The sequence below is a fragment of the Canis lupus genome, chromosome 21 (genome assembly GCF_048164855.1).
Source record: "Canis lupus baileyi chromosome 21, mCanLup2.hap1, whole genome shotgun sequence".
Classification (NCBI taxonomy): domain Eukaryota; kingdom Metazoa; phylum Chordata; class Mammalia; order Carnivora; family Canidae; genus Canis; species Canis lupus.
In genome coordinates, this window is record NC_132858.1 from 10,013,553 (window position 1) to 10,032,256 (window position 18,704).

General features: G+C 62.9%; 1 long non-coding RNA gene across 1 annotated transcript; it reads left to right on the forward strand.

Annotated features, from left to right (window-relative positions):
• Window positions 1-2,967: 2,967 nt before the first annotated feature.
• On the forward strand, window positions 2,968-4,293 carry LOC140613307 (uncharacterized). The gene is made up of 4 exons (XR_012014458.1): window positions 2,968-3,056; window positions 3,327-3,437; window positions 3,729-3,813; window positions 4,074-4,293. It is a non-coding gene; the product is annotated as an uncharacterized lncRNA (long non-coding RNA).
• Window positions 4,294-18,704: the final 14,411 nt, after the last annotated feature.

Sequence of the window (18,704 nt, forward strand, 5' to 3'; positions counted from 1 at the left end):
CTCAGTCAGGCCAGATAGCCCCAACTGTGCCTGGGCCTCTGCCTGGCTGTGGGCTCGCCCCCCAGCCCCCGCCAGTGCCTCCCAGCACCCTTCCCCACCCGGGCCCTGTTGCACCCCTGCCTCTCAGGGGACGAGGGGAGAAGCTGCCACAGCTCAGCCAGGGAACCAAGGCCAGTCCCTGGACCCACAGCCTTGTGGTCTTACCATGGCTCAGAATGATGTGGCACTTGGGGACAGGAATCCTGCTTGCGGGAGGGGTGGCTCTCGTCCCGCCCCCTCCACTGAGACCCTGGGTTCTGCCCACTGGACTCTTTGGCCCCAGTCCTTGCTTCCTTGAGGATGCATGCAAGTTCACATGTGCACAGATGTGCGCGTACACACACATGCACAGGCACGCACACTTGTGTGCACACACGCACATCCACATGCAAATGCACAGATGCACAGATGCTGGCTCTTCTTTCCAGACGTGTAGCCCTTGCAAGCACGGTCAGGAAGGAATAAATCTTCAAGGCTTGCAACCTCCCTGAACCCCTTCTCACCACTGCTCTGCATACCCTTGAGGGCTTCTCAGACTGGGGCGGGGGGTGGGGAGATGGGGAGCCTCAGCCAGAGTGCAGAAAGGAGGCAGCAATCCTCCCAAGACACAGGCAGACCCAGCTGGGGAGATAGGACAGAACCGGAATCTGGTCCCCAACCCCAAGAAAAGGGTTGCCGGAACTCCCCCCGGGGGGCTGGGGCCAGCAGCCAGCTCCCAGCGCCTTGGGAGGCCTTGGAGAGGTGGTCCCTCTGCCTGCCGGCCCACCCTGGGAAGGACATTCTTGGAGTCCAGGGGCCAGGACCCCTGGGCAGGCCTGCCCTGCGGTTGCATGGAGCGGAGGCTGGGACACCTCCTCCTGCCTGGAGCTGGCTGTCTGGACACAGACCAAAGATGCTGGTATCTGACAGGGAGGGTGGAAAATGAGACAGAGATGGGGCACATGGGGAGGGCAGGACTCCACAAACACCCCCCACCGCGGCAGGGGAACAGTATTGGCAGAGGCAGCCTAAGCAGGTAGCAGGACTGGGGGTGGGGGGCTGACCTGGGGCCCATCTCAGGGCCCAGTGTGGGGGGCCCAGAGCCAGAGTGGCCAGAGGCAGAAGGGCAGCAGCGGCCTGGGTGTGAAGTGATGACAGCCAGCATGGGTGTCAGCCGCTCCCTCCAAGCACCCCATGCTCCCTGCAGCCCAAGGCTCCTCCGGCCAGAAGGCAGGGTGCCAGTGTCATTCGTAAGGCAGAGCTGGGTGCTGAGTGGGAAAACCAGAGCCCCAGACCCAGCCAGCAGGGGCCACGTAAGGCCAGGGTGGGTCTGAGCCACCTTGGAGGTCCGACCCCTAACACCCACCCTGTGGTGCTGCCCCTCGAAGTTCAGTGCAGCAGAGCATGCTGGGAGTGTCAGCCCCTGGGGTGATTTCCTTGTCTGCTCAGACTCATTCACTCCAGCTGCTTCTTCTCCATCGCTGAGGGGTGCGGAGCCACGGGAGGGGGACCCTTGGAGCAGGCCCAGCCAGCCCTCTGGGAGACAGAGGCAGAGGACACTCCAAAGGGGCTCTGGGCGTGGGGAGGGTCGCAGAGGTGGGCGAGGGCCAGAGGCCCCACCACGAACCCTCTCCACTTTCGAGTTCAGCAGGGCAGGGGTGCAGGTGGCCAGTGGCTCTCGGTGGTGGCTTGAAAACCAGTCGTGGGGCACCATTTACACTAGGGCGATCGGCAGTCTAGGAACCCTGGCCCCACACCCCGCGGGGAGCTGGGTGCTCACACTGCCCCCCAGCCCCATGAGAGCCACACCCACACCAGAAACTTCCTGCTTCTGCCCAATGGCTCCGGACCACGGCAGTCCTTGTGAGCCGATGTTCCCGAAAACCAGAAACTGGCAACTCTTCCCCAGAACTTTACTAAGGGGAAAATACTCACTCCTCGTCAGACGAGGACAGGAGACCTGACCCTCGGGAGGCCACCTGCCCCCTCCGCTGACACGGGCTGGGCCCGGAACACTCCATAAAAGTGGCTCAGGGCTGCAGCAGCCCCCAGGGCGTCCCTTGGACCTGCCACTCTCCGGCAGGCGCCTGCTGGCCCGCTGCGTGGATTAGGTAACAGCGCATTCCATCGGCCCTTCTCTCAACAGAAGAATCTTAATAGGAAATTCACCTTAAAAGGTGATCGGTGTCTTCCCAGGGCCACTTTCGGCGAGATGGAGCAGGTCAGAGCAGGGAAAACAAGGCTTAATCCCCAGAGCTTTCCTGTGGGGCTTTGCGGAGGAGACTGTACGGCTCAGGACCCAGCCCCCCACCACCCGCCTCCCCTCCCACGCCTTCCCCCACCCCTGTCCCAGCATGTCCACCGTCGGGGTGGGGGGGCTCGGGGCCACAGCCCCAAATGCACAAGGGCGGCCACATAGAGGACTGGGACACAGGCTGGACCAAAGGGCTTCCCTTTGGCACCTGCAGGCCTGACATCCTTCCCCATGGCCAGATGCCCCACAGTCGGACAAGGAAGCTGGGGCTCCAAGTGAAGAGCCACGTGCCACATGGAGGGGAGACGTTGGGAGAGCCACAGTTCGGTGGGCCCTCTGTTCGGGGAGCAGGCCCAGGAGCCGCATTTGGGGGCCAGAGGGCAGCTGTGTTCTCTGTTCTCCCCCTCCCCCCCTGGGGCGCTGGCCGGGGGCGCATGGAGTGCGGTGCCCCCCCAGTCCTGGAGTGTCTTGCCGGCAGACAATGGGCAGTACCCTCTCCTTGGGTACCCGGGACAGCCAGCCCCCTCCCCTGGTCACTCCCACCAGAGTGTGGAGGGGCACGCTGCAAATGTCATTATTACCAGGAGCCATTTATAGGGTGCACTTTGTACGCATACAGGGTTTACAATCCCTTTTATTAGTCATAAAAAGGGAAGGGGAGGAGGCCGCAGCCCTGTGGGAACTGTAGCCGCAGTCACCTCCTCCACTGGCGCGAGTCCCCGGCCTCTGGGTCCCAAAGGATGGGGCATGGGTAGCCAGCTGCAGAGACGTACCCACATGGAGGGTGATGAGGGACCAAGGAGAGCCCGATGTGCTTTAGCTTTTGGGGGCAGAGGCTGAGACCCAGAGTCAGGGCTTTGTGAGGAGTCCTCCCTTCTGATCCTCCTTCCCAGAGCATGGAGCCCCCAGACCACTGTCTCACCTCCCTGCACCTGTGCCTGCCGTGGATGGCACCCTTGATCCCTAGGGGTACCCTGAAAAGAGAGGCAGAATGGGTATTGACTGCAGGCAGTTTCCAACCCGGCCCCTCACTCTTGGTCTTCCTTCTCCTAAGGCCTCACCCCAAATCAAAGCAGGGAAAGGAGCCTGCCTCCTAAGCCACTCCCCATAATCCTGTTGGAAGCCACCAGCCTCTGCGGACACTGACTTGGGAACCAGAGCTGGGGTCAGTTCCTGGGGTTTCAAGGCTCCAGGAGCCCTTGGGAGGCAGGTCGGGGCTGGTGGAGGCAGGACAAAGTGCCTGGCACTCCCTCCACCCCAACCTGACCTGTGGGAAGCCCCCGGCAGGGGGACTGGGATCTGGGTGGCAGCAGGATGCAGGTGGGGGAGGGGGACTCAGTCTCAGGGGCTGGCTGAGGCCTGGGCGTCCCTGAGGTGGCTGGGGGTCCCTGGCGGAGACCCTCGGGGGTGCGTGATCCAGGCGGGCCTGAGGGGCACCTCTATCCTTCCACTGAAGGAGGAAAGAGCAAGCTGACCGGGCTCCGGGGAGCTCCAGGCGGATGCAGAAGAGGAGATGCTCACACTCCGGAACAGTGAAGGAGGTCCGTGCAGAGGAGCCTGGAGGGGTTCGGGATTCGGGGTCTGGGCCAAGTCCCCCCCTCCAGAGGTGGTGAACTCTGGCGTCTCCAGGGCCCCGGGCTGCCCTCGGGGTCTTCACAGGCCCTCACACTGGAGGTGCCAGCACATCCCTCCCGGGCCCTGCTGGCCTCCCGCGTGGCCCCGGCCACCTCCCCTGCACGTGCCTGCTGCCCCTCAAGGCTTGGTGGCCCGCTGCGGCCTCAGCTCAGGCCTCCTCCTGCAGACTGGGACCCTTTCTCAGCCGCTGCCATCCGACGGACGCTGCTTCCCCCCTCAGATTGGGGCCTCTCTGGGGCAGGGGGCTGCCTCCCCTTGGCGGGGGGACCTCTGGCCAGGCAGGAGGGGCCGCGACTTCCGCGTCTGCCCAGAGGCGCCCGGCGGGCGGCCCCCCCAGACCAGAGGTTCCCGGAGCCAAGGCGCTGCCTCCCCCACCACCGTGGAAAGTTGGCCTAATCAATGAGGCCGCACGCTAAATAAATCACTCGAGGGGCTTAGAGCAGTGTTTTTGCAGCGGCTGTAATAATAATATTAATAACAATGCCCCTCAGAAACCTGGCAGAGGCTGCACTTGCGGGCGGGGTGGGGGCGGGGGCCACGCTGGCGCCCCTGCCCCCCGGCCTCTGCCCACCCACTAGGCCCCGAGGCCACCCAGGGCCTCCTGGGGGGCTTTGACCCAGCCCCCACCCGGGTGGCACACATGTTGGGGAGGCGGGGGCAGCTGGAAGACCCCCAGAGATACCCTGGCCAGAGGGGGCCAGAGGGGGCCAGAGACAATGGGTGGAGGGGGAATGAGGGAAGGGCATGGGGCAGGGGTGCCTGGGGGAAGAGTGGGAACGGGAGCCGGAGACCATCCAGGCTGGTCCAGGCTTAGCCCCTCACTTCTGAGGACCTGTGTCCCTGCCGCCCAGCCCTGACTGGTTCCCCCCACACACCCCGAGCCAGGGCCCAGGGAGAGGTCCCATTCTTGATCATCCACGTGTTCTGGTCATCTGCGTGTTCTGTTCGTCCACGACCGTCCCCATGATCCCAGGCTGAGTGTGCTGAGTGGGCACCGAAGCTCTCCCCTGGGTTGGGATCAGATGGGCAGATGGGAGGCCAAGACCTCGACCCAGGTGGGTGCAGTGTGGCAGTGGGAGCCGGCCAGTGGGCTGGCATATCCTGGGGCTCCGGAGCAGTGGAGGGAGGGAGTACTGAGCATGACCCTCTCTCTGAGAAGTGTCTGGACAGAGCGGCCAGGTGCCCCCATGGGCGCTCGGATGGCCCCAGGCCTGCGCCAGGGCTGGGGTGAGGAGCCCCGTGGTGGGTGTCCCGGCTCTAGTCCCTCGTTCCCTGGCACCCTGTCTCCTGGAAGCCGCCCCTCCCCCGTGGGGGTCTCCTCACTTGACTTCATTTCATCCTCACTTTCTGAAACAGGAACCCTGCCCACCCTCCCCACCTTGGGCTCAGCCCCCACGACCTGGAACCAAGACAAGGGGTCCTGCCCAGGTTCAGATCTTGAGGTCACACATTTAAGCCATGTTCTGGGGTCCCAGGGAAGGGGGTGGAGGGTCTCCATCTTGCACTCTCTGCCACTGGGCCCATCCCTTGGTTCTGGGGGCCAAGACGGCCAGCTGGTTGTGGGCAGGAAGAGCAAGGCCTGCTTGCTAAGTGGGGTGCAGAGAAAATTGTGCCCGGGACCTGGACAGACCTGGGTGGTCCAGTGGTGGCAGCAGGAGGGGCGGCCCCTGAGGCTTGGGGAGACTCTTGCCGCATTGCTGCTGGGAAGGTCCTCAGAAAGGCTGCCCCATCTTCCCAGGCTTCTGGGAGGGAGGAAGGACCCCTGTGTGGGGCTTTGGAGCAGACTGGGGGTCCCAGTGTGTCCCATGCCTGGCCCAGGGGGGCACAGAGGATGTCCTATGGGGGTCTCCAGGGACAGGTAGGAGCCGGCCCGCTGCCCAAGCCCTGCCCAGTGGCCAGCTCTGCTCCCCGGAGCTACAGACGAGAAGGCCAGGGGGCCACTCCCTGCCCCACCTCTGCCCAGCTGGTCCTGTCGGGGTCTTGGTTCTCAAGGTCTCTCCTAGTTGTGTCCCCTGTGAGGACCTGGTGGCTTCCGGTCATGGGGGGCAGCGTGGGGCACCCCTGCCAAGCTGTCGGGCTGGAGACCACAGGCCACCAGGGTGGCAGGTTCCTTGGAGACAGTCCTTAGAAGAGAGAGGCCTGAAGGCAGAAGAAGACGGGAGAGGTAGGGTGCTTGCAGGGTCACTGGGGACCAGGTGTGGTCGGAGGGACCATGGGCAGCAGGTCTGGGGGGCAGGGAGGGAGTGAGGGTGGACCCTCAAGCTTCAGGCTGGTTGAGTACGAGGGGCCCAGGCTTTGTTTTATTTGGGAGGCTGATTTCTGGGGACCTGGGAGCCAGGGGTTGGGGGCACCAGAGGGTGACTTTGGGCGATCCTCTGAGGGGAGGGCCACCTGTACAGAGCGCTGTTCTGGGAGCCAGTGACTGGTGCTGGGGGCTGGCGGTCAGGATGTCAAAGCCTCTCCTGAGTTCAAAGATGTCAGAGTAAAGGCCGTGGGCCCCCTGCCCTCCATTTAACCTCGGCCCCAAAAAGGGGACAGGGAAGTAAAGGAGGAAAATAAAGCTCCTGCCCCTCAGTCTTCTGACTGGGGAGAGGGAGAAGGTCCCAGCTGGGCTTCTGAGGTGGCCCCCCCTGCTTGCGACAGGGACAGAAGACACCCAGTGTCCCGCTCCATCCCCACCCCCACATAGACAGCAGGAGCGGTGGTTTGCACTCAAGCTCCACCACGTGAAAAATGAATTCCTTGTTTTATGATGAGAAGGGGGAGGGGGCATGGAGAGGGAGGGAGAGAGGGTGGACAGAGGGAGGGGGAAGGGAGAGGGAGGGGAGGAGGGAGGGGGAGAAGGCGGGTTTTATCATTCTCCTTTCTCCTGGTTTTAAGGCCCCCCACCCAGGCAGGGCCACACCCCTGCCCCAGCCTGGATGCCCACCCCAGGCCTGGGGCCCAGCCAGGCAGGAAGAAGGGGGAGGGGAGGAGGGGCAAGGGGTGAATCGACACTGGCTACGGGCCCAACCAGCAGTCAAAGGCCGGAGTGGAGGAAATCCATAAGGAGAGCTGGGCTAGGGGGTGGATGGCCAGGGTCCTAGCTCTCCGCTGGGGAAGGGGCCACCCAGTTCCAGAGATGGAGGCTGGAGGACAGAGGGTGGGGTGCAGTGTGGGGTCTTCTGGGTAGAGCACCAGGCCCTAAAGTGGACTCCAAAGGGCCCAGGTGTTGCCGGCTTGGTCAAGCTACTCCAGGCCTGAGGACCATCCTTTCTTGGTACAAGGACCACGGGCCTGACAGGTGGGCAGAGGGATCTTCTAAGGGGGAGTTGGGCCCCGTGGGCCCTCACACCAGCACCCTTGGAGCTGAGGAGGACCCAGCAGTCCACACCAGATGCCCCACCAGGATGGGGTCCAAGCAAGAGCCCTCCGCCGGCACCCTATAGCCCTAGGCCACGTGGGCACCCAGAGCTGCACCTACATAGACCCAGGTGCTGCCCACCGGCCTTCGGGTAGGGCCTGAGCTGAGGACTGGCCAGCAGACCCCCAACAGGAGCTCCCAAAGGCCCCTCAGTCCCCGCGGTGGGGACCTGGCTCCCTGTGCTGCCCGGGGCTCCCTGCAAACAGGGCACCTTCCCAGGCAGGGCTGGGCCTCACATTCCGGCAGACACTCTGGCCAAGTGACTTGCCCCGAAGGCTGGGCTCCCAGGGCACACGCAGATAATGCTGCTCGGGGCCGGTGCCCCTGACCCCAGGCCTTCCTACTGGCCCAGCAGCTCCGTGCTGAGAAATGCCACTGGAGTGATCGTTCCGGGGAGCCATGGGCAGTGCCGACCGATGCCCGAGCAGTTGCTGGGAGCGCACACGAGGGCAGCCTGCACTCTGGACCCTGGAACAGAGCCGGGCGTCCCCCCGCACAGCCAGGGTGTGCCCCAGATAGAGGCAGGCAGGCTGAGAAGACAAGGGCTGCCCCGTGGGAATGGCTGGAGCAGCCCAAGTTCTGGGGGTGTCCCAGGGAAAGGTGTGCCCCAAGCCAGGAAGGCTGGCCTGTCTCCTTCTGTTTGGAGGGCACTGGACCCCGGGGCGGAGGTTTTGGGTACCTTGAAGACACACATTGTAGGGAGAGTTCCCCAGGGCCTGGCCTGCTTCCTATGTATCCCAAGTCTTCTTTGAGAAGGGGTGCGCCCTCTGTCACACCCAAAACAGGCATGGAAGAGTCAAGGAGACATGTGGGCGACGGAGGGGAGCTGGGACCCCACAGTGCTCCCAGACAGCCCCAGACGGCAGTGCCAAGGGAGAAGTTCTGCGTGAGGGCCGGACAGCTTCAAAGGGCACCCTGCAAATCCACCTGCGAATCCCAATCTGAACCTCATCCGTATGGGGCAGTGGGGGTGGGGGGTGCTGGCCCACCATGGCTGGCCCCTCTGGTGGAAGGAGAAAGAAGGGGGAAGATAGGGAGGGGCAATGGGTCCCCCAGGGGCCCGAGCCCAACCTGCTTCTCTGCCAGGAGATCCCAGGCTCTTTAGGCCAGCCCGTGCCCTTTGGCACGTCCCTGTGGGACCTCCCCGGGGTTCCTTCTGATGGGCAGCCTTGCTCAATGCATGATCCTGAAAGCCCACAGCCAGGAGGCTCCTCTGGAGAGCAAGCTTATCTCAGAAAACAAGTTCCCCGGCCACTGTCCTGCCCTTAGAGGATGAGGAGGCTGGGGCCCTGAGGGGTGCCAGGAGGTGTCAGGGGAAAGAACAAGCCATCTTCTTCCCTTGGCCCAACTGAATGAGGTAGGCCAGGGTTTCGGTGGCGGCGCTGGGAGGGTGAACAGGATGGTGGTGGGTGGCTGAGCCCTGGCCCCAGGACGGCAGGCTCCTCCCTGGACCCATCAGTGCCCCTGGAAAGCAGCCCCAGGCTTGGCCCCAGTCAGGCCTTCCTCCCTGAAGAGATGCCCTGGGTCCTGGAAGACCTGTGGGGCCCAGAGGGGGCCAGGGAGAGGGGGCAAGTGGCCTCTGCTCTTCCCACTGATCCCTCCTGCTGCCAACGTCTAGTGAGTACCAGGCAGGCCCCGCCAAGGTGCCTGTGGTGGCCTGGGATGGAGGACAGTCGGGCTCCCCTCCGGCACCCCCCAGGGGTTTGAGGCCAGGAGCCACGGGGAAGGGCTGGGGGGTTGGAGAGGGCAGGAGAGGTTGTGGAAGGGAGACCCCGGTGCCTGGAGAAGCTCAAGGAAGTGAAGCTGCAGACCCCTCCGCAAGCTAGCTGTGCAGGGGCTGTGGCCTTGGCTGGATCGTGGACACAGATTCGAGGTTCCTTGTGTGAGTGTGCGTGGGAGCTGGAGTTCCACACCCCATCCACACCGCCTCCTCTGCCCAGCCCCTGAGCACCAGCCCGTGTCTGGGTGTGAGCCCCACATGGAACCTGTGGCTGTCTCCTTGGGTGCTCACGTGCACTGAGGCCCAAGGACAAGTGACCCCTCCCAGGGCGGCCTGGAGGTGACCAGGGGTCAGCAGGGTACCTGAGATGGGGCCAGCAGGTGTGACCATTCTTCACCCGCCCCCCTTCATGCATGCCCCAGACTCCGGGGAGGACGAGATGTCTCCCCTGAAGGCAGCAAAGCCGACTCCTGAGCTCTGCAGGTCACGGAGGCCTGGCCCCACCAGTCGGGTCCAAGGGAGTGCTGAGAGCAGGACACAAGCTTGCACACTCATCCCCAAGACCACAGCCTTCCAGGCCCTGCAAGGCCACACAGCAGGGTGGCTGTGCCTGACCACGCCGCCCCAAGGGGTCCTGCTCCCCAGAGAAGGGAGAGCTGGCTGGCTGGCTTGGGGGTGCCGCCTGGGCGGTCTGTGGAGTGAGTCCTGCATAGGGGGCCTTTTCAGCTTGTTGGGAAGGGAGGGTGACCCGCCAACAAATCTGAGCAGGTGGGCCAAGAGATTGGCGGGGAAACTGAGGCAGGGAAGGACTGTTATTGTATTGGCTCCAGCTTCCATAATAAATGACCGTAGACTCGGTATGGCTCCAAACAGAGACATTTATTCTCTCTCAGTCCTGGAGGCTGAGGCCTGAGGTCCAGGCCTGGGCAGGCGGCGTCCCCCTGAGGCCTCTCTGCGTGTGTGTGGATGGCCGTGCTCTCCCTGGGTCCTCGCCGGGTCATCCCTCCATGTGTGTCTATGTCCTGATGGCCTCCTCCTGTAGCGACCCCAGTCACCCTGGTGACCCCATGTTATCTCAAGCACCTCTGTAGAGGCCCCAGCTCCAGAAATGGTCATGTCTGGGGTGCTGGGGGTCAGGGCTCCAGCATGGGAACTGGGGGACACAGTTCAGTCCGTGCCAGTCACTGTTCCAAGGACAGTCACCACAAAAGGGAGGAGAGGCTGCGGCAGAGACAGAGGCAGGGACTCAGGGACACGTAGGCCAAGTGTTGGGAAGTGGGGAACTTGGACGTTCCCCAAAGAGAGGAGGGGTGAGCGGTCTTCGCCTGGGGGGCAGGGGGAGAGGCAGCTTTCCGGAGCCCAGTCGGTCGACTGCCCTGCTGGCCCGGACGCCCCGCTGGCCCAGGTGTGCAGGCCATGAGGGGAGGGGGCCATCGCCCCCGGAGTGAGGCCCTGGGACGGGAGCAGAGGGCCTTGGGGTCTGGGTGGGATGACGGCGAGCATTTCCTCAGACAGGGTGATGGATGAGTGGGGGCTGGAAGCATTGTGCTTCCACGCGGTGGGAAGCGGCGTAGCCAGAGCCGGATGTGCAAGAGCCAGGGGAGGAGGCTGCATGCGTGCACAGATGGGCCCCCACCTACGGACCCCCAGCCCCTGCCTCAGGGACCCGGACCCCCACTCACAGGCTCGCAGGCGGGGTCCTCCCAGGGTCGGGGTGGGATGAAGTGTCTCCCCCCGTGGCCCCTGTGCGTGGCCGTGGTCTGCCTCCCCTAATGGTCCCCCTGTGAGCTCGGACAAGGGAAGTGAGTTAGGGCAGGAGCTCTCTCCAAAATAGCTCATCAACAAAGCCCAGATGGAAAAATCCGCCTCCATGGAGCGCCTTGGAATTGGAAATTATTTCTTTCTGGAAATATGCAGTGTGAGAGGTGAGGTAGAGGACAGACCCTGGGTGTTCCTGAACAGAGGCTGTCGGGCCCACACGCCACCCGCCCCCTCCTCCTTGGGACCCTCACCCACACACTTTCATCCTCGTCCCCTCCTCCCAGTGGCGCTGACTCAGTGGTGGGGGGCAGGGGTCTGAGCCCCGGCAAGGTCTTTGGTGGGCTCCCTCTGCCCCAGACCCCCAGATGCGGGGGCCAGTGACCTCCAAGCCACGGCCCTCCGACAGCCGCCTTCCAGAGTGACCCATCAGGCCCCACAATCCTTTTCTCAGATGCCCGGGCAGCCCATCGCACATTCCTACTGTGGGCACTGCGGGGTGAGGGCAGCCGTGCCAGGTGGGGGTCTCCTCCAGGTGCCAGTGGGGCCCAGACTCCTGCCATCTTGTGGCTCTGTGCTCCTGAGAATGCTGGGGGTGGATGGAAGTGAGGGAGGGTCCTTCTGGAAACTGAGGCTCAGACCCGGAAGTGGTGTAATCCTTTCACCTCACATTTCCTGGGCCCACCCTGTCCTGTGGCCGAATCCACCTGTCCCAGAGCTGGAAGACATGTCCCTGGACTGGTCCTTGCTGGTCCCATCAGTGGTAGCCCCTCCCCCTGCCAGCCATGGTCCCTCTGCTCCCCCTTCCCCAGCCCTGGTCCCTCTGCTCCCCACCCCAGCCCTGGTCCCTCTGCTCCCCACCCTAGCCCTGGTCCCTCTGCTCTGCCCCACAGCCCTATTCCCTCTGCTCCCCACCCCAGCCCTGGTCTCTCTGCTCCCCCCCACACCCCTGGTCTCTCTGCTCCCACCCACAGCCCTGGTCCTTCTGCTCCCCACCCCAGACCTGATCCCTCTGCTCCCCACCCCAACCCTGGTCCCTCTGCTCTGCCCCACAGCCCTGGTCCCTCTGCTCCTCCCTCACACCACTGGTCCCTCTGCTCCCCCCCACACCCCTGGTCCCTCTGCTCCCACCCACAGCCCTGGTCCCTCTGCTCCCACCCACAGCCCTGGTCCTTCTGCTCCCCCGCACAGCCCTGGTCCCTCTGTTCCCCACCCAGCCCTGGTCCCTCTCCTCTGTCCCCTGGCCTTGGTCCCTCTACTCTGCCCCCCAGCCTTGGTCCCTCTGCTCTGCCCCCCAGCCCTTGTCCCTCTGCTCCACGCCTCCCCTTCCCCCCAGCTCTAGTCCCTCTGTTCCATCCCCTGGCCCTGTTCCCTCGCTCTTCTCCAGCCCTGATCCCTCTGCTTTGCCCCCCAGCCCTGGTCCCTCTGCTCTGCTTCCTGCACTGGTCCCAGGCCTCCTGGCCTTTGGGGAAGCAGGGGGATTCGAGAATGCACTTGGCCCATGGAGGTGGGGGATCCCAGAAGACGCCGGCTCTGCTGATCTAGAGCCCTGCACTCCTGAGCCTGTCCTTGGGGAGCTTGCAGGCTAAGCGGGAGAAACAACTCAGGCGTGGGCTACTAGGTGCCACATGCGGCCCAGCCCCAGGGCCTGGGGCAGGAAGGAGGCAGCCTCCAGCACAGGAGGCCACTTGGAGGGGGCCTGAGGGCTCCCAAGATGGCCTGTAGGGCAGGCCATGTGTGTGCATCAGGGGCACCGGGCAGAGGGGCCCTCATGGGCGAAGGCCAGAGCATGCAGGCCCAGCACATGTTTCAGGAAGAAAACAGGGCAAAGGCCCCATCTCCTAGCTCAGCCTCGGGGACAGGGAAGGCAGAGGGAGGGGGACAGATGTGATTCTCGGCCACAAGACGACTGTGGACCTTCCCTGGCCTTTCTAGCTCCAAACCCCCGACATGCAGTCCCAACTTTGAGGAATGTCCTGTCCGTGGTGGGAGCTGCCAAGGAGGATGGACAAGGGCCCAGGGGTGGGGGCCCAGGCAGGTGGCCGGCTGCTCTGACACTTTCCTGGCAGAGGTCTGCATCCCCCATGGACGTGGCTGTGAGGCTTCGGTGGGCTTGCATCTGGGGGTTCGGGAGAGCATCCAGGCCCCCGGCCCACGTGCTCAGGCTCCCACTTGGAGGGCCTGTGTCGAGATGTCTGAAATATTTGTTTTCTAAGGGATTAACTTCCAGATGACTCTCAAAGAGGCCAGGAGTCATTGCTGTGCCTGCGGCAGGAAGGCCCTTCTTCCCCCTTGGATGCTGACCCAGGCAAGCATCATCTGTTCCCTGGGAGCTTCCGGCCACATCCCCATCCTGCCCTTCCACAGCGGCCCATCCACCCATCCGTCCATCTATCCGTCCATCCATCCATCCATCCATCCATCCATCCATCCATCCATCCGCCATTCATCCATTCAACAGACATCTCTGCAACGGCCATGGCCAGAGGCTCCAGACCCTGTGTGCAAGCACTCCTTCCTCACCAAGCACAAAGCAAAGTGCCACCTCCTTGGGACTCCATGCTGTGCTGGCTCAGCACCTGGGGTCCCTTCTCGTCCTGCAGCCTGTCTTACATGCACTTGAGTCTCCTGTCCTCATGGCAGCATCAGCCCCAGACCAGGCCAGGCCATCGCCGCCCCTCTCCCTGACCCTCTCTCTTTCCACAGCCCTTAGGGGTCTGATACGGATCGAGGGGGGCTCACTGCTTCCCCTACCTACAGGAAGCGGCTGTGTAGGGGGCGTCCTCTATCTTTCCTCTCTCTGGCCATTAGACTTCACTGTCCCTTGATGAGATTCAAAATGGTGGTGATTCTGTGGGTGGAGGTGGGGCCAGGACCAGGCCAACCTGCAGTAGGCAGATGTGGATGAGGCCCAGAGAAGGGTGGGTCTGACCATGGTGGACTGTGTACGGGGCCCAGGGATCCTCAGGTCCCCAGCTTGCAGGTGGGATTGGTGCCTGGAGTCCCCCAGCAGATGCCCCACAAATCAACGGTGCCAGATCCCTGGTTGAGTTCTGGGGCTGGTGGCAGGTGTTGGCCATCCTTGGTCTAGGAGCAACGGCGGAGGCCACAGACCCTGGATGCCCACTCTGCATAGGGACACCAGACTGGGGTGGGCCGTGGGCTGCAGCCAGCAGGAAGGGACAGCAGGAGGCCCAGGGGTCAGGAGTCAGAGGGGCAGTCAGTGGTCAGTAGAGGTTTGGCAGAGGGGTCGCAGGGTAGACACGGGTTGTGTACCATCGGGACAATGAGGTGGGGAGGGAGCATGGATGTCCTCTAAGGGGCTGACAGCAAGGAGCCACCCCCCTAGCCTCCTAGGGCCTCAGGCAATGGGCATCTCAGACATGCAAGCCCCCTGGGGTCCAGCATCTGGGTCCTGGGGCTCAGGTGAGCAGAAGCTGTGAGTCGGCTGCTGCACAGGGATCCCCGTTAGTACTGACCACGCGGGCCCTGCTTGAGTGGCGTGTCTTGTTCTGAGCTCTACACCCCAGGTGGGGAACAGTAGGGCCCACAGCGAGATCTCAGGCCACATGAGCTGTGACCCCACCAGCACCAGGGCCCCGGCCCAGCTCCATGACTACCGATGGTCACAGGGTCCCATGCAAGTCTTCCAGGAGGGTCTGGGGAGCTTCTCTGCCTGGAGTCTCAGAAGAGCAGGACCCAAGATGGGGCTGGGAAACCAGGGGAGCAGAGCCTGTGAGGGGCCATGCTGGGAGGCCCAGCCCGGCCTGACCCACTGCTCCAGGGGATCATGCCCCTCAGCCTCCTTGTCCTGGGGCCACCGCCAATTCCATCTCCCAGCTCAGCTCCTGCTGCTGCCATCGGAGGGGGTGAGCCAATCTCTTGGGACCCCCATCACTCTTGTGAGGAATCAGGGAGTTGCCCCTGAAGCTGAGTGGAATGAACCTCTCCCACCTGGAAATCAGAAGTCAAGCCCCACCCCATGATTAAGTTTGGTTAGCACCAGCTTGCCTGGTGTTCCCTGGCTGAATCCAAGAGGACTTTCTGGAGGAGGAGAGTGCCCGGGGGTCATGGAGGGAGGGATGGCGCTCACTCTGGGGCCTCGCTCTGGGGCAGGCCAGTGTGGGCTTTCCTCTCGGCAGCCTCGGGCCTCTTGCTCAGGGGCAGCTGGCCCCTCAGACACACAAACTGTGAGGCTTCCTGACACTACCTGTGAGGTCTCGCATATCTCACTGGTGGGAGCACCCCAGGTTCAAGGGCAGGGCTGGGCAGGGGCAGGGGGAGCAGTGGGCCACATGCGGGCAGGGGCAGGACAAGGTTTGGGGGAGGTTGCTGGGCCGCCCATGCACCACAGCCAAAGAAACGGGGGCAGCTGAGTCACGGGCAAACCCACCAGTCCCGTGATGTGCAAGGCAGTCCCTCCATGCCTCCCTCTTGGGACTGAGCATCGTGTCTTATGTCTGTTCTATAAGCACGAGACGACGGAAGGGTCTGGTCAGAAAACAGAGCTGCTCAGGACCCCTGGGTGACTCAGTGGTTGAGCATCTGCCTTCAGCTCAGGGCGTGATCCCAGGGTCCTGGGTTCCAGTCCCACATCAGGCTCCCTGCAGGGAGTCTGCTTCTCCCTCTATGTCTCTGCCTCTCTCTCTGTGTCTCTCATGAATAAATAAATCTTTTTAAAAAGAAAAGAAAATAGAGCTGCCCAACAGACAAACAAGGGGCCTCTGCATTGGGATGGGGCTGGGATGGGGCTCAAGAGCAGGCGCTCAGGTGGGAATCGGGAGAGGGTGAGAGCCACCAGGTGCCACAAGGACACACGCGGCCCATGTTGACCGTCTGGAGCCCACTGAGTCTCCTGCACATTGAATGGATTATTCGTGGCCACCTGGAACCTATGAACGGACTTGCTTTGGACAACGGGTTCTTGCAGGGGGGGCCACACTGGCAGGTGGTAGCCCTGATCCCATGACCATGTTCATATGAGAGAAGAAGAAATGTGCATACAGACCCAGAGATGTGGGGTGAGGGGTGGGGCAGAATGTGACCGCAGAGTTGGAGCTGGGGGACACCTGGGACCCAGAGGCTGAGGAGGCAGAAGGGATCCTCCCCTGGAGCCTCCACAGAGAGCTTGGCCATGAGACACCGTGATTTCAGCCTCTGGCCTGAAGAAGCAGGAGAGAATCACTTTGCATGGACTTAATGCACCGAGTCTGGGATAACGGGTCATGGCAGCAGCCGCGGGAAGCAAATGTGCACCTCGGAGCTGAGGGTTGAGGGTGCCTAGATGAGCTGGTGCCCCTCACACCTGGCCCTAGACTCAGGGGACCAGGGTGTGTGGGGGGGTGGCAGGACCTGGGGGCAGTGCCAGCACGCTGAGTGGCAGTGACAGGCCGGTGACAACGTGTATGAGCCGTCCCTGGGCCTGTACCCACCTTCCAAGTACTAACATAGTGCTGCTTCCACGGATCTCGGCTGCTCTAGCCAGCTCAGCCCCACAACAAAACCATGGGTGCAACTGGAACATAGAGGTTTCTGGTCTCCTACTTGTGGATCCTGGGGTGGGGCCAGTTCTGCCCATGGGGTCTGGGACCGTGGCACCCCTTTGCCAAGCGGGAGGCAGATTCCTGGGCCATGGGGATGGTTGTAGGACGGGCGTGTGACCTGAGCTGGGCCACGATCTCTATCCGTGGAGTCTCTGCTGGAATCTAGGAAAGGAGCTGTGTCTCTGCCATGAAGGTCTGTGTTCATTCCTCGGAGCGTCTGTAACAGGTGACCCCATGCCAGGCAGCTTAAACAGCAGGAATCGACTCTCTCCCAGCCCCAGAGGCCAGCAGCCTGAGGTCCAGGCGGGGGTGCTCCAGGGAACGGGCCTGCCTGCCTCTTCCTACCTCCTGGTGGCTCCAGTGTCCCCGGGCTGGTGGCCACGTCCCTCCAGCCTCTGTCTCTGGAGTCATGTGGCCTTGGCCATTCTCTTGTAAGGACACCTGTCATCGGGTTAGGGTCCACTATGTAATCCAGGATCTCATCTCAAGATCCTTAGCTTAAGCGTCACTGTGAAGACTTTTTCCCAACGAGGTCACACTCACAGATTTGGGGGGTTGGGACATGGACAGGTCTTTCGGGGGCCACTGTTGGCTCACTATGGGGTGGGGGCTTTGCAAGCCTGGAACAGCTTTCAGTGCCATGCTACAGCCTTCTGCGCGCGAGGTTGAATGAGTGGTGGGATGCAGAGCTGCAGAGAGGCGTCGAGAGGACACAACTCGGGTCCAGCCTGCTGGCTGAAGCCAGTCTGAGCTGAGCTACTGCCACTTGCAGCTGAATCCTGTTGGGTCTCTGGGCTGCTCACCATGGGAGGAAGATGAGGACCACGGGGGCTGTGGCTGGAGAGGGTCCCTGAGCGACGGCCCAAGGGTCTGCCCCACACCTGACCAGGCCATTCCACCCTCGAGACAGACGTCTGTCTGCTAAGGGGGCAAGGCTGGTTTGAGCGTCCTACCAAGAGTCACAGCAAGTGGGTTTTTCTGTGCATGCAGCCCCAGCGTGCCAGGACAGACCAGCCTCAGTCCAGCCTTGGGCACTTCCACACGGCTGCCTCCTCCTTGGCTCGGCCCACCTGCTTGCCCCAGGCCACAGGAGGCCCCACCAGGCACAAAGTCGGCTCCCCCCCAGCCAGGGCAGCCCTACCTGGACACATGGTCCTTGGCCCATTGGCAGCCACCCCCAGGTTCTGTCCTCCGGGCACCCCTGGGCATCTGGTTGGTTCACCCAGAGGCGCCCCACACTGTAGCCAGGAGACCCCATGGAGCCGGATGGGCGGAGTTGACTTTCCCCAGCCGTAAAGCTGTGAGCATCACTGGCCCAGCCTCCTGTCCCGCTGCCTTGCACCCCCAAGCAGAGTTTCCATCTTGGGGTCTGTGGTGGGCTGAATTGTGTGTGCCCTGAATTCACATCCTAACCCCCTGTGCCTCAGGACAGGACGGTGTTTGGAGATAGGGTCACGAGGGCTCATGGATGAGGGCCTAGGGGCCCAGAGAGAATGTCTACCCAACATGTCCGTGTCCTCACAAGAAGACGAGTGACACAGGGAAAAGACCCAGACACCCAGGGGGAAGGTCATGTGAAGGTAGGGCCGACATGGAGGGGTGTGTCTGCAGGCCCGGAAACACAAGGACTTGCCATTACCAGTTGCCCGGACTACCAGTCCCCGGGACAGTGGGTGCAATGGGTGCTCCCTCGCAGCCTCTGAGGAACCATCCCTGCCGACATCCCAATTTCTGGTTTCTGGGCTCTGGAGCCGTGAGGGAGTTACCCCCAGAGGTTCTAACCCACCCAGGCTGCAGGGTGGGGACCTCAGGCTCAGGGGGGCCGCCTCAGCCCCACAGCCTGTGCACCTGCCCTGCCCCCACCAGTGGCGAGAGGAAGCAGTGACCTGCCTGGGAATCAGTCACGTGGCCTCCCCTGGCTGCCCAGTAGGCTAGTGTGTGTGACACTGTAACAGTACAGCATCTAGAAGTTTCTAACAGAAGACTCTACTGGTTCACGAGGAAGGAAGAAAAGATGGGACCATGGGTCGTCTGCAGCATGGGCGGCATTGGTTTGCCTAAAGAAAGTCCTCACGGTCCAGCGTAAGATGTGTGTGTTCGTGGCAGCACACAGGGAGGAGGTGGGCGGGGGCAGAGCAAGGATGCACGGGAGGGACGGCGGGCATCAGGGCCCAGGGCCTGTCTAGCTGGCAGCCAAGGAAGAGGAGAGAAGGTTTATAAGCAGGAGCAGAGGACGGCAGGAGCCAGGGGTCAAGGAGGCTTTCGAACGGTCCCCCAAGACGGTGTGCCAGGCCCAGCGCCCTATGCCCACGTGGGTGGCTGAATGCGGCGGGGTCTGTGCTCGGCCCCGGAGAAGGCGCGCAGCTCCCAGGG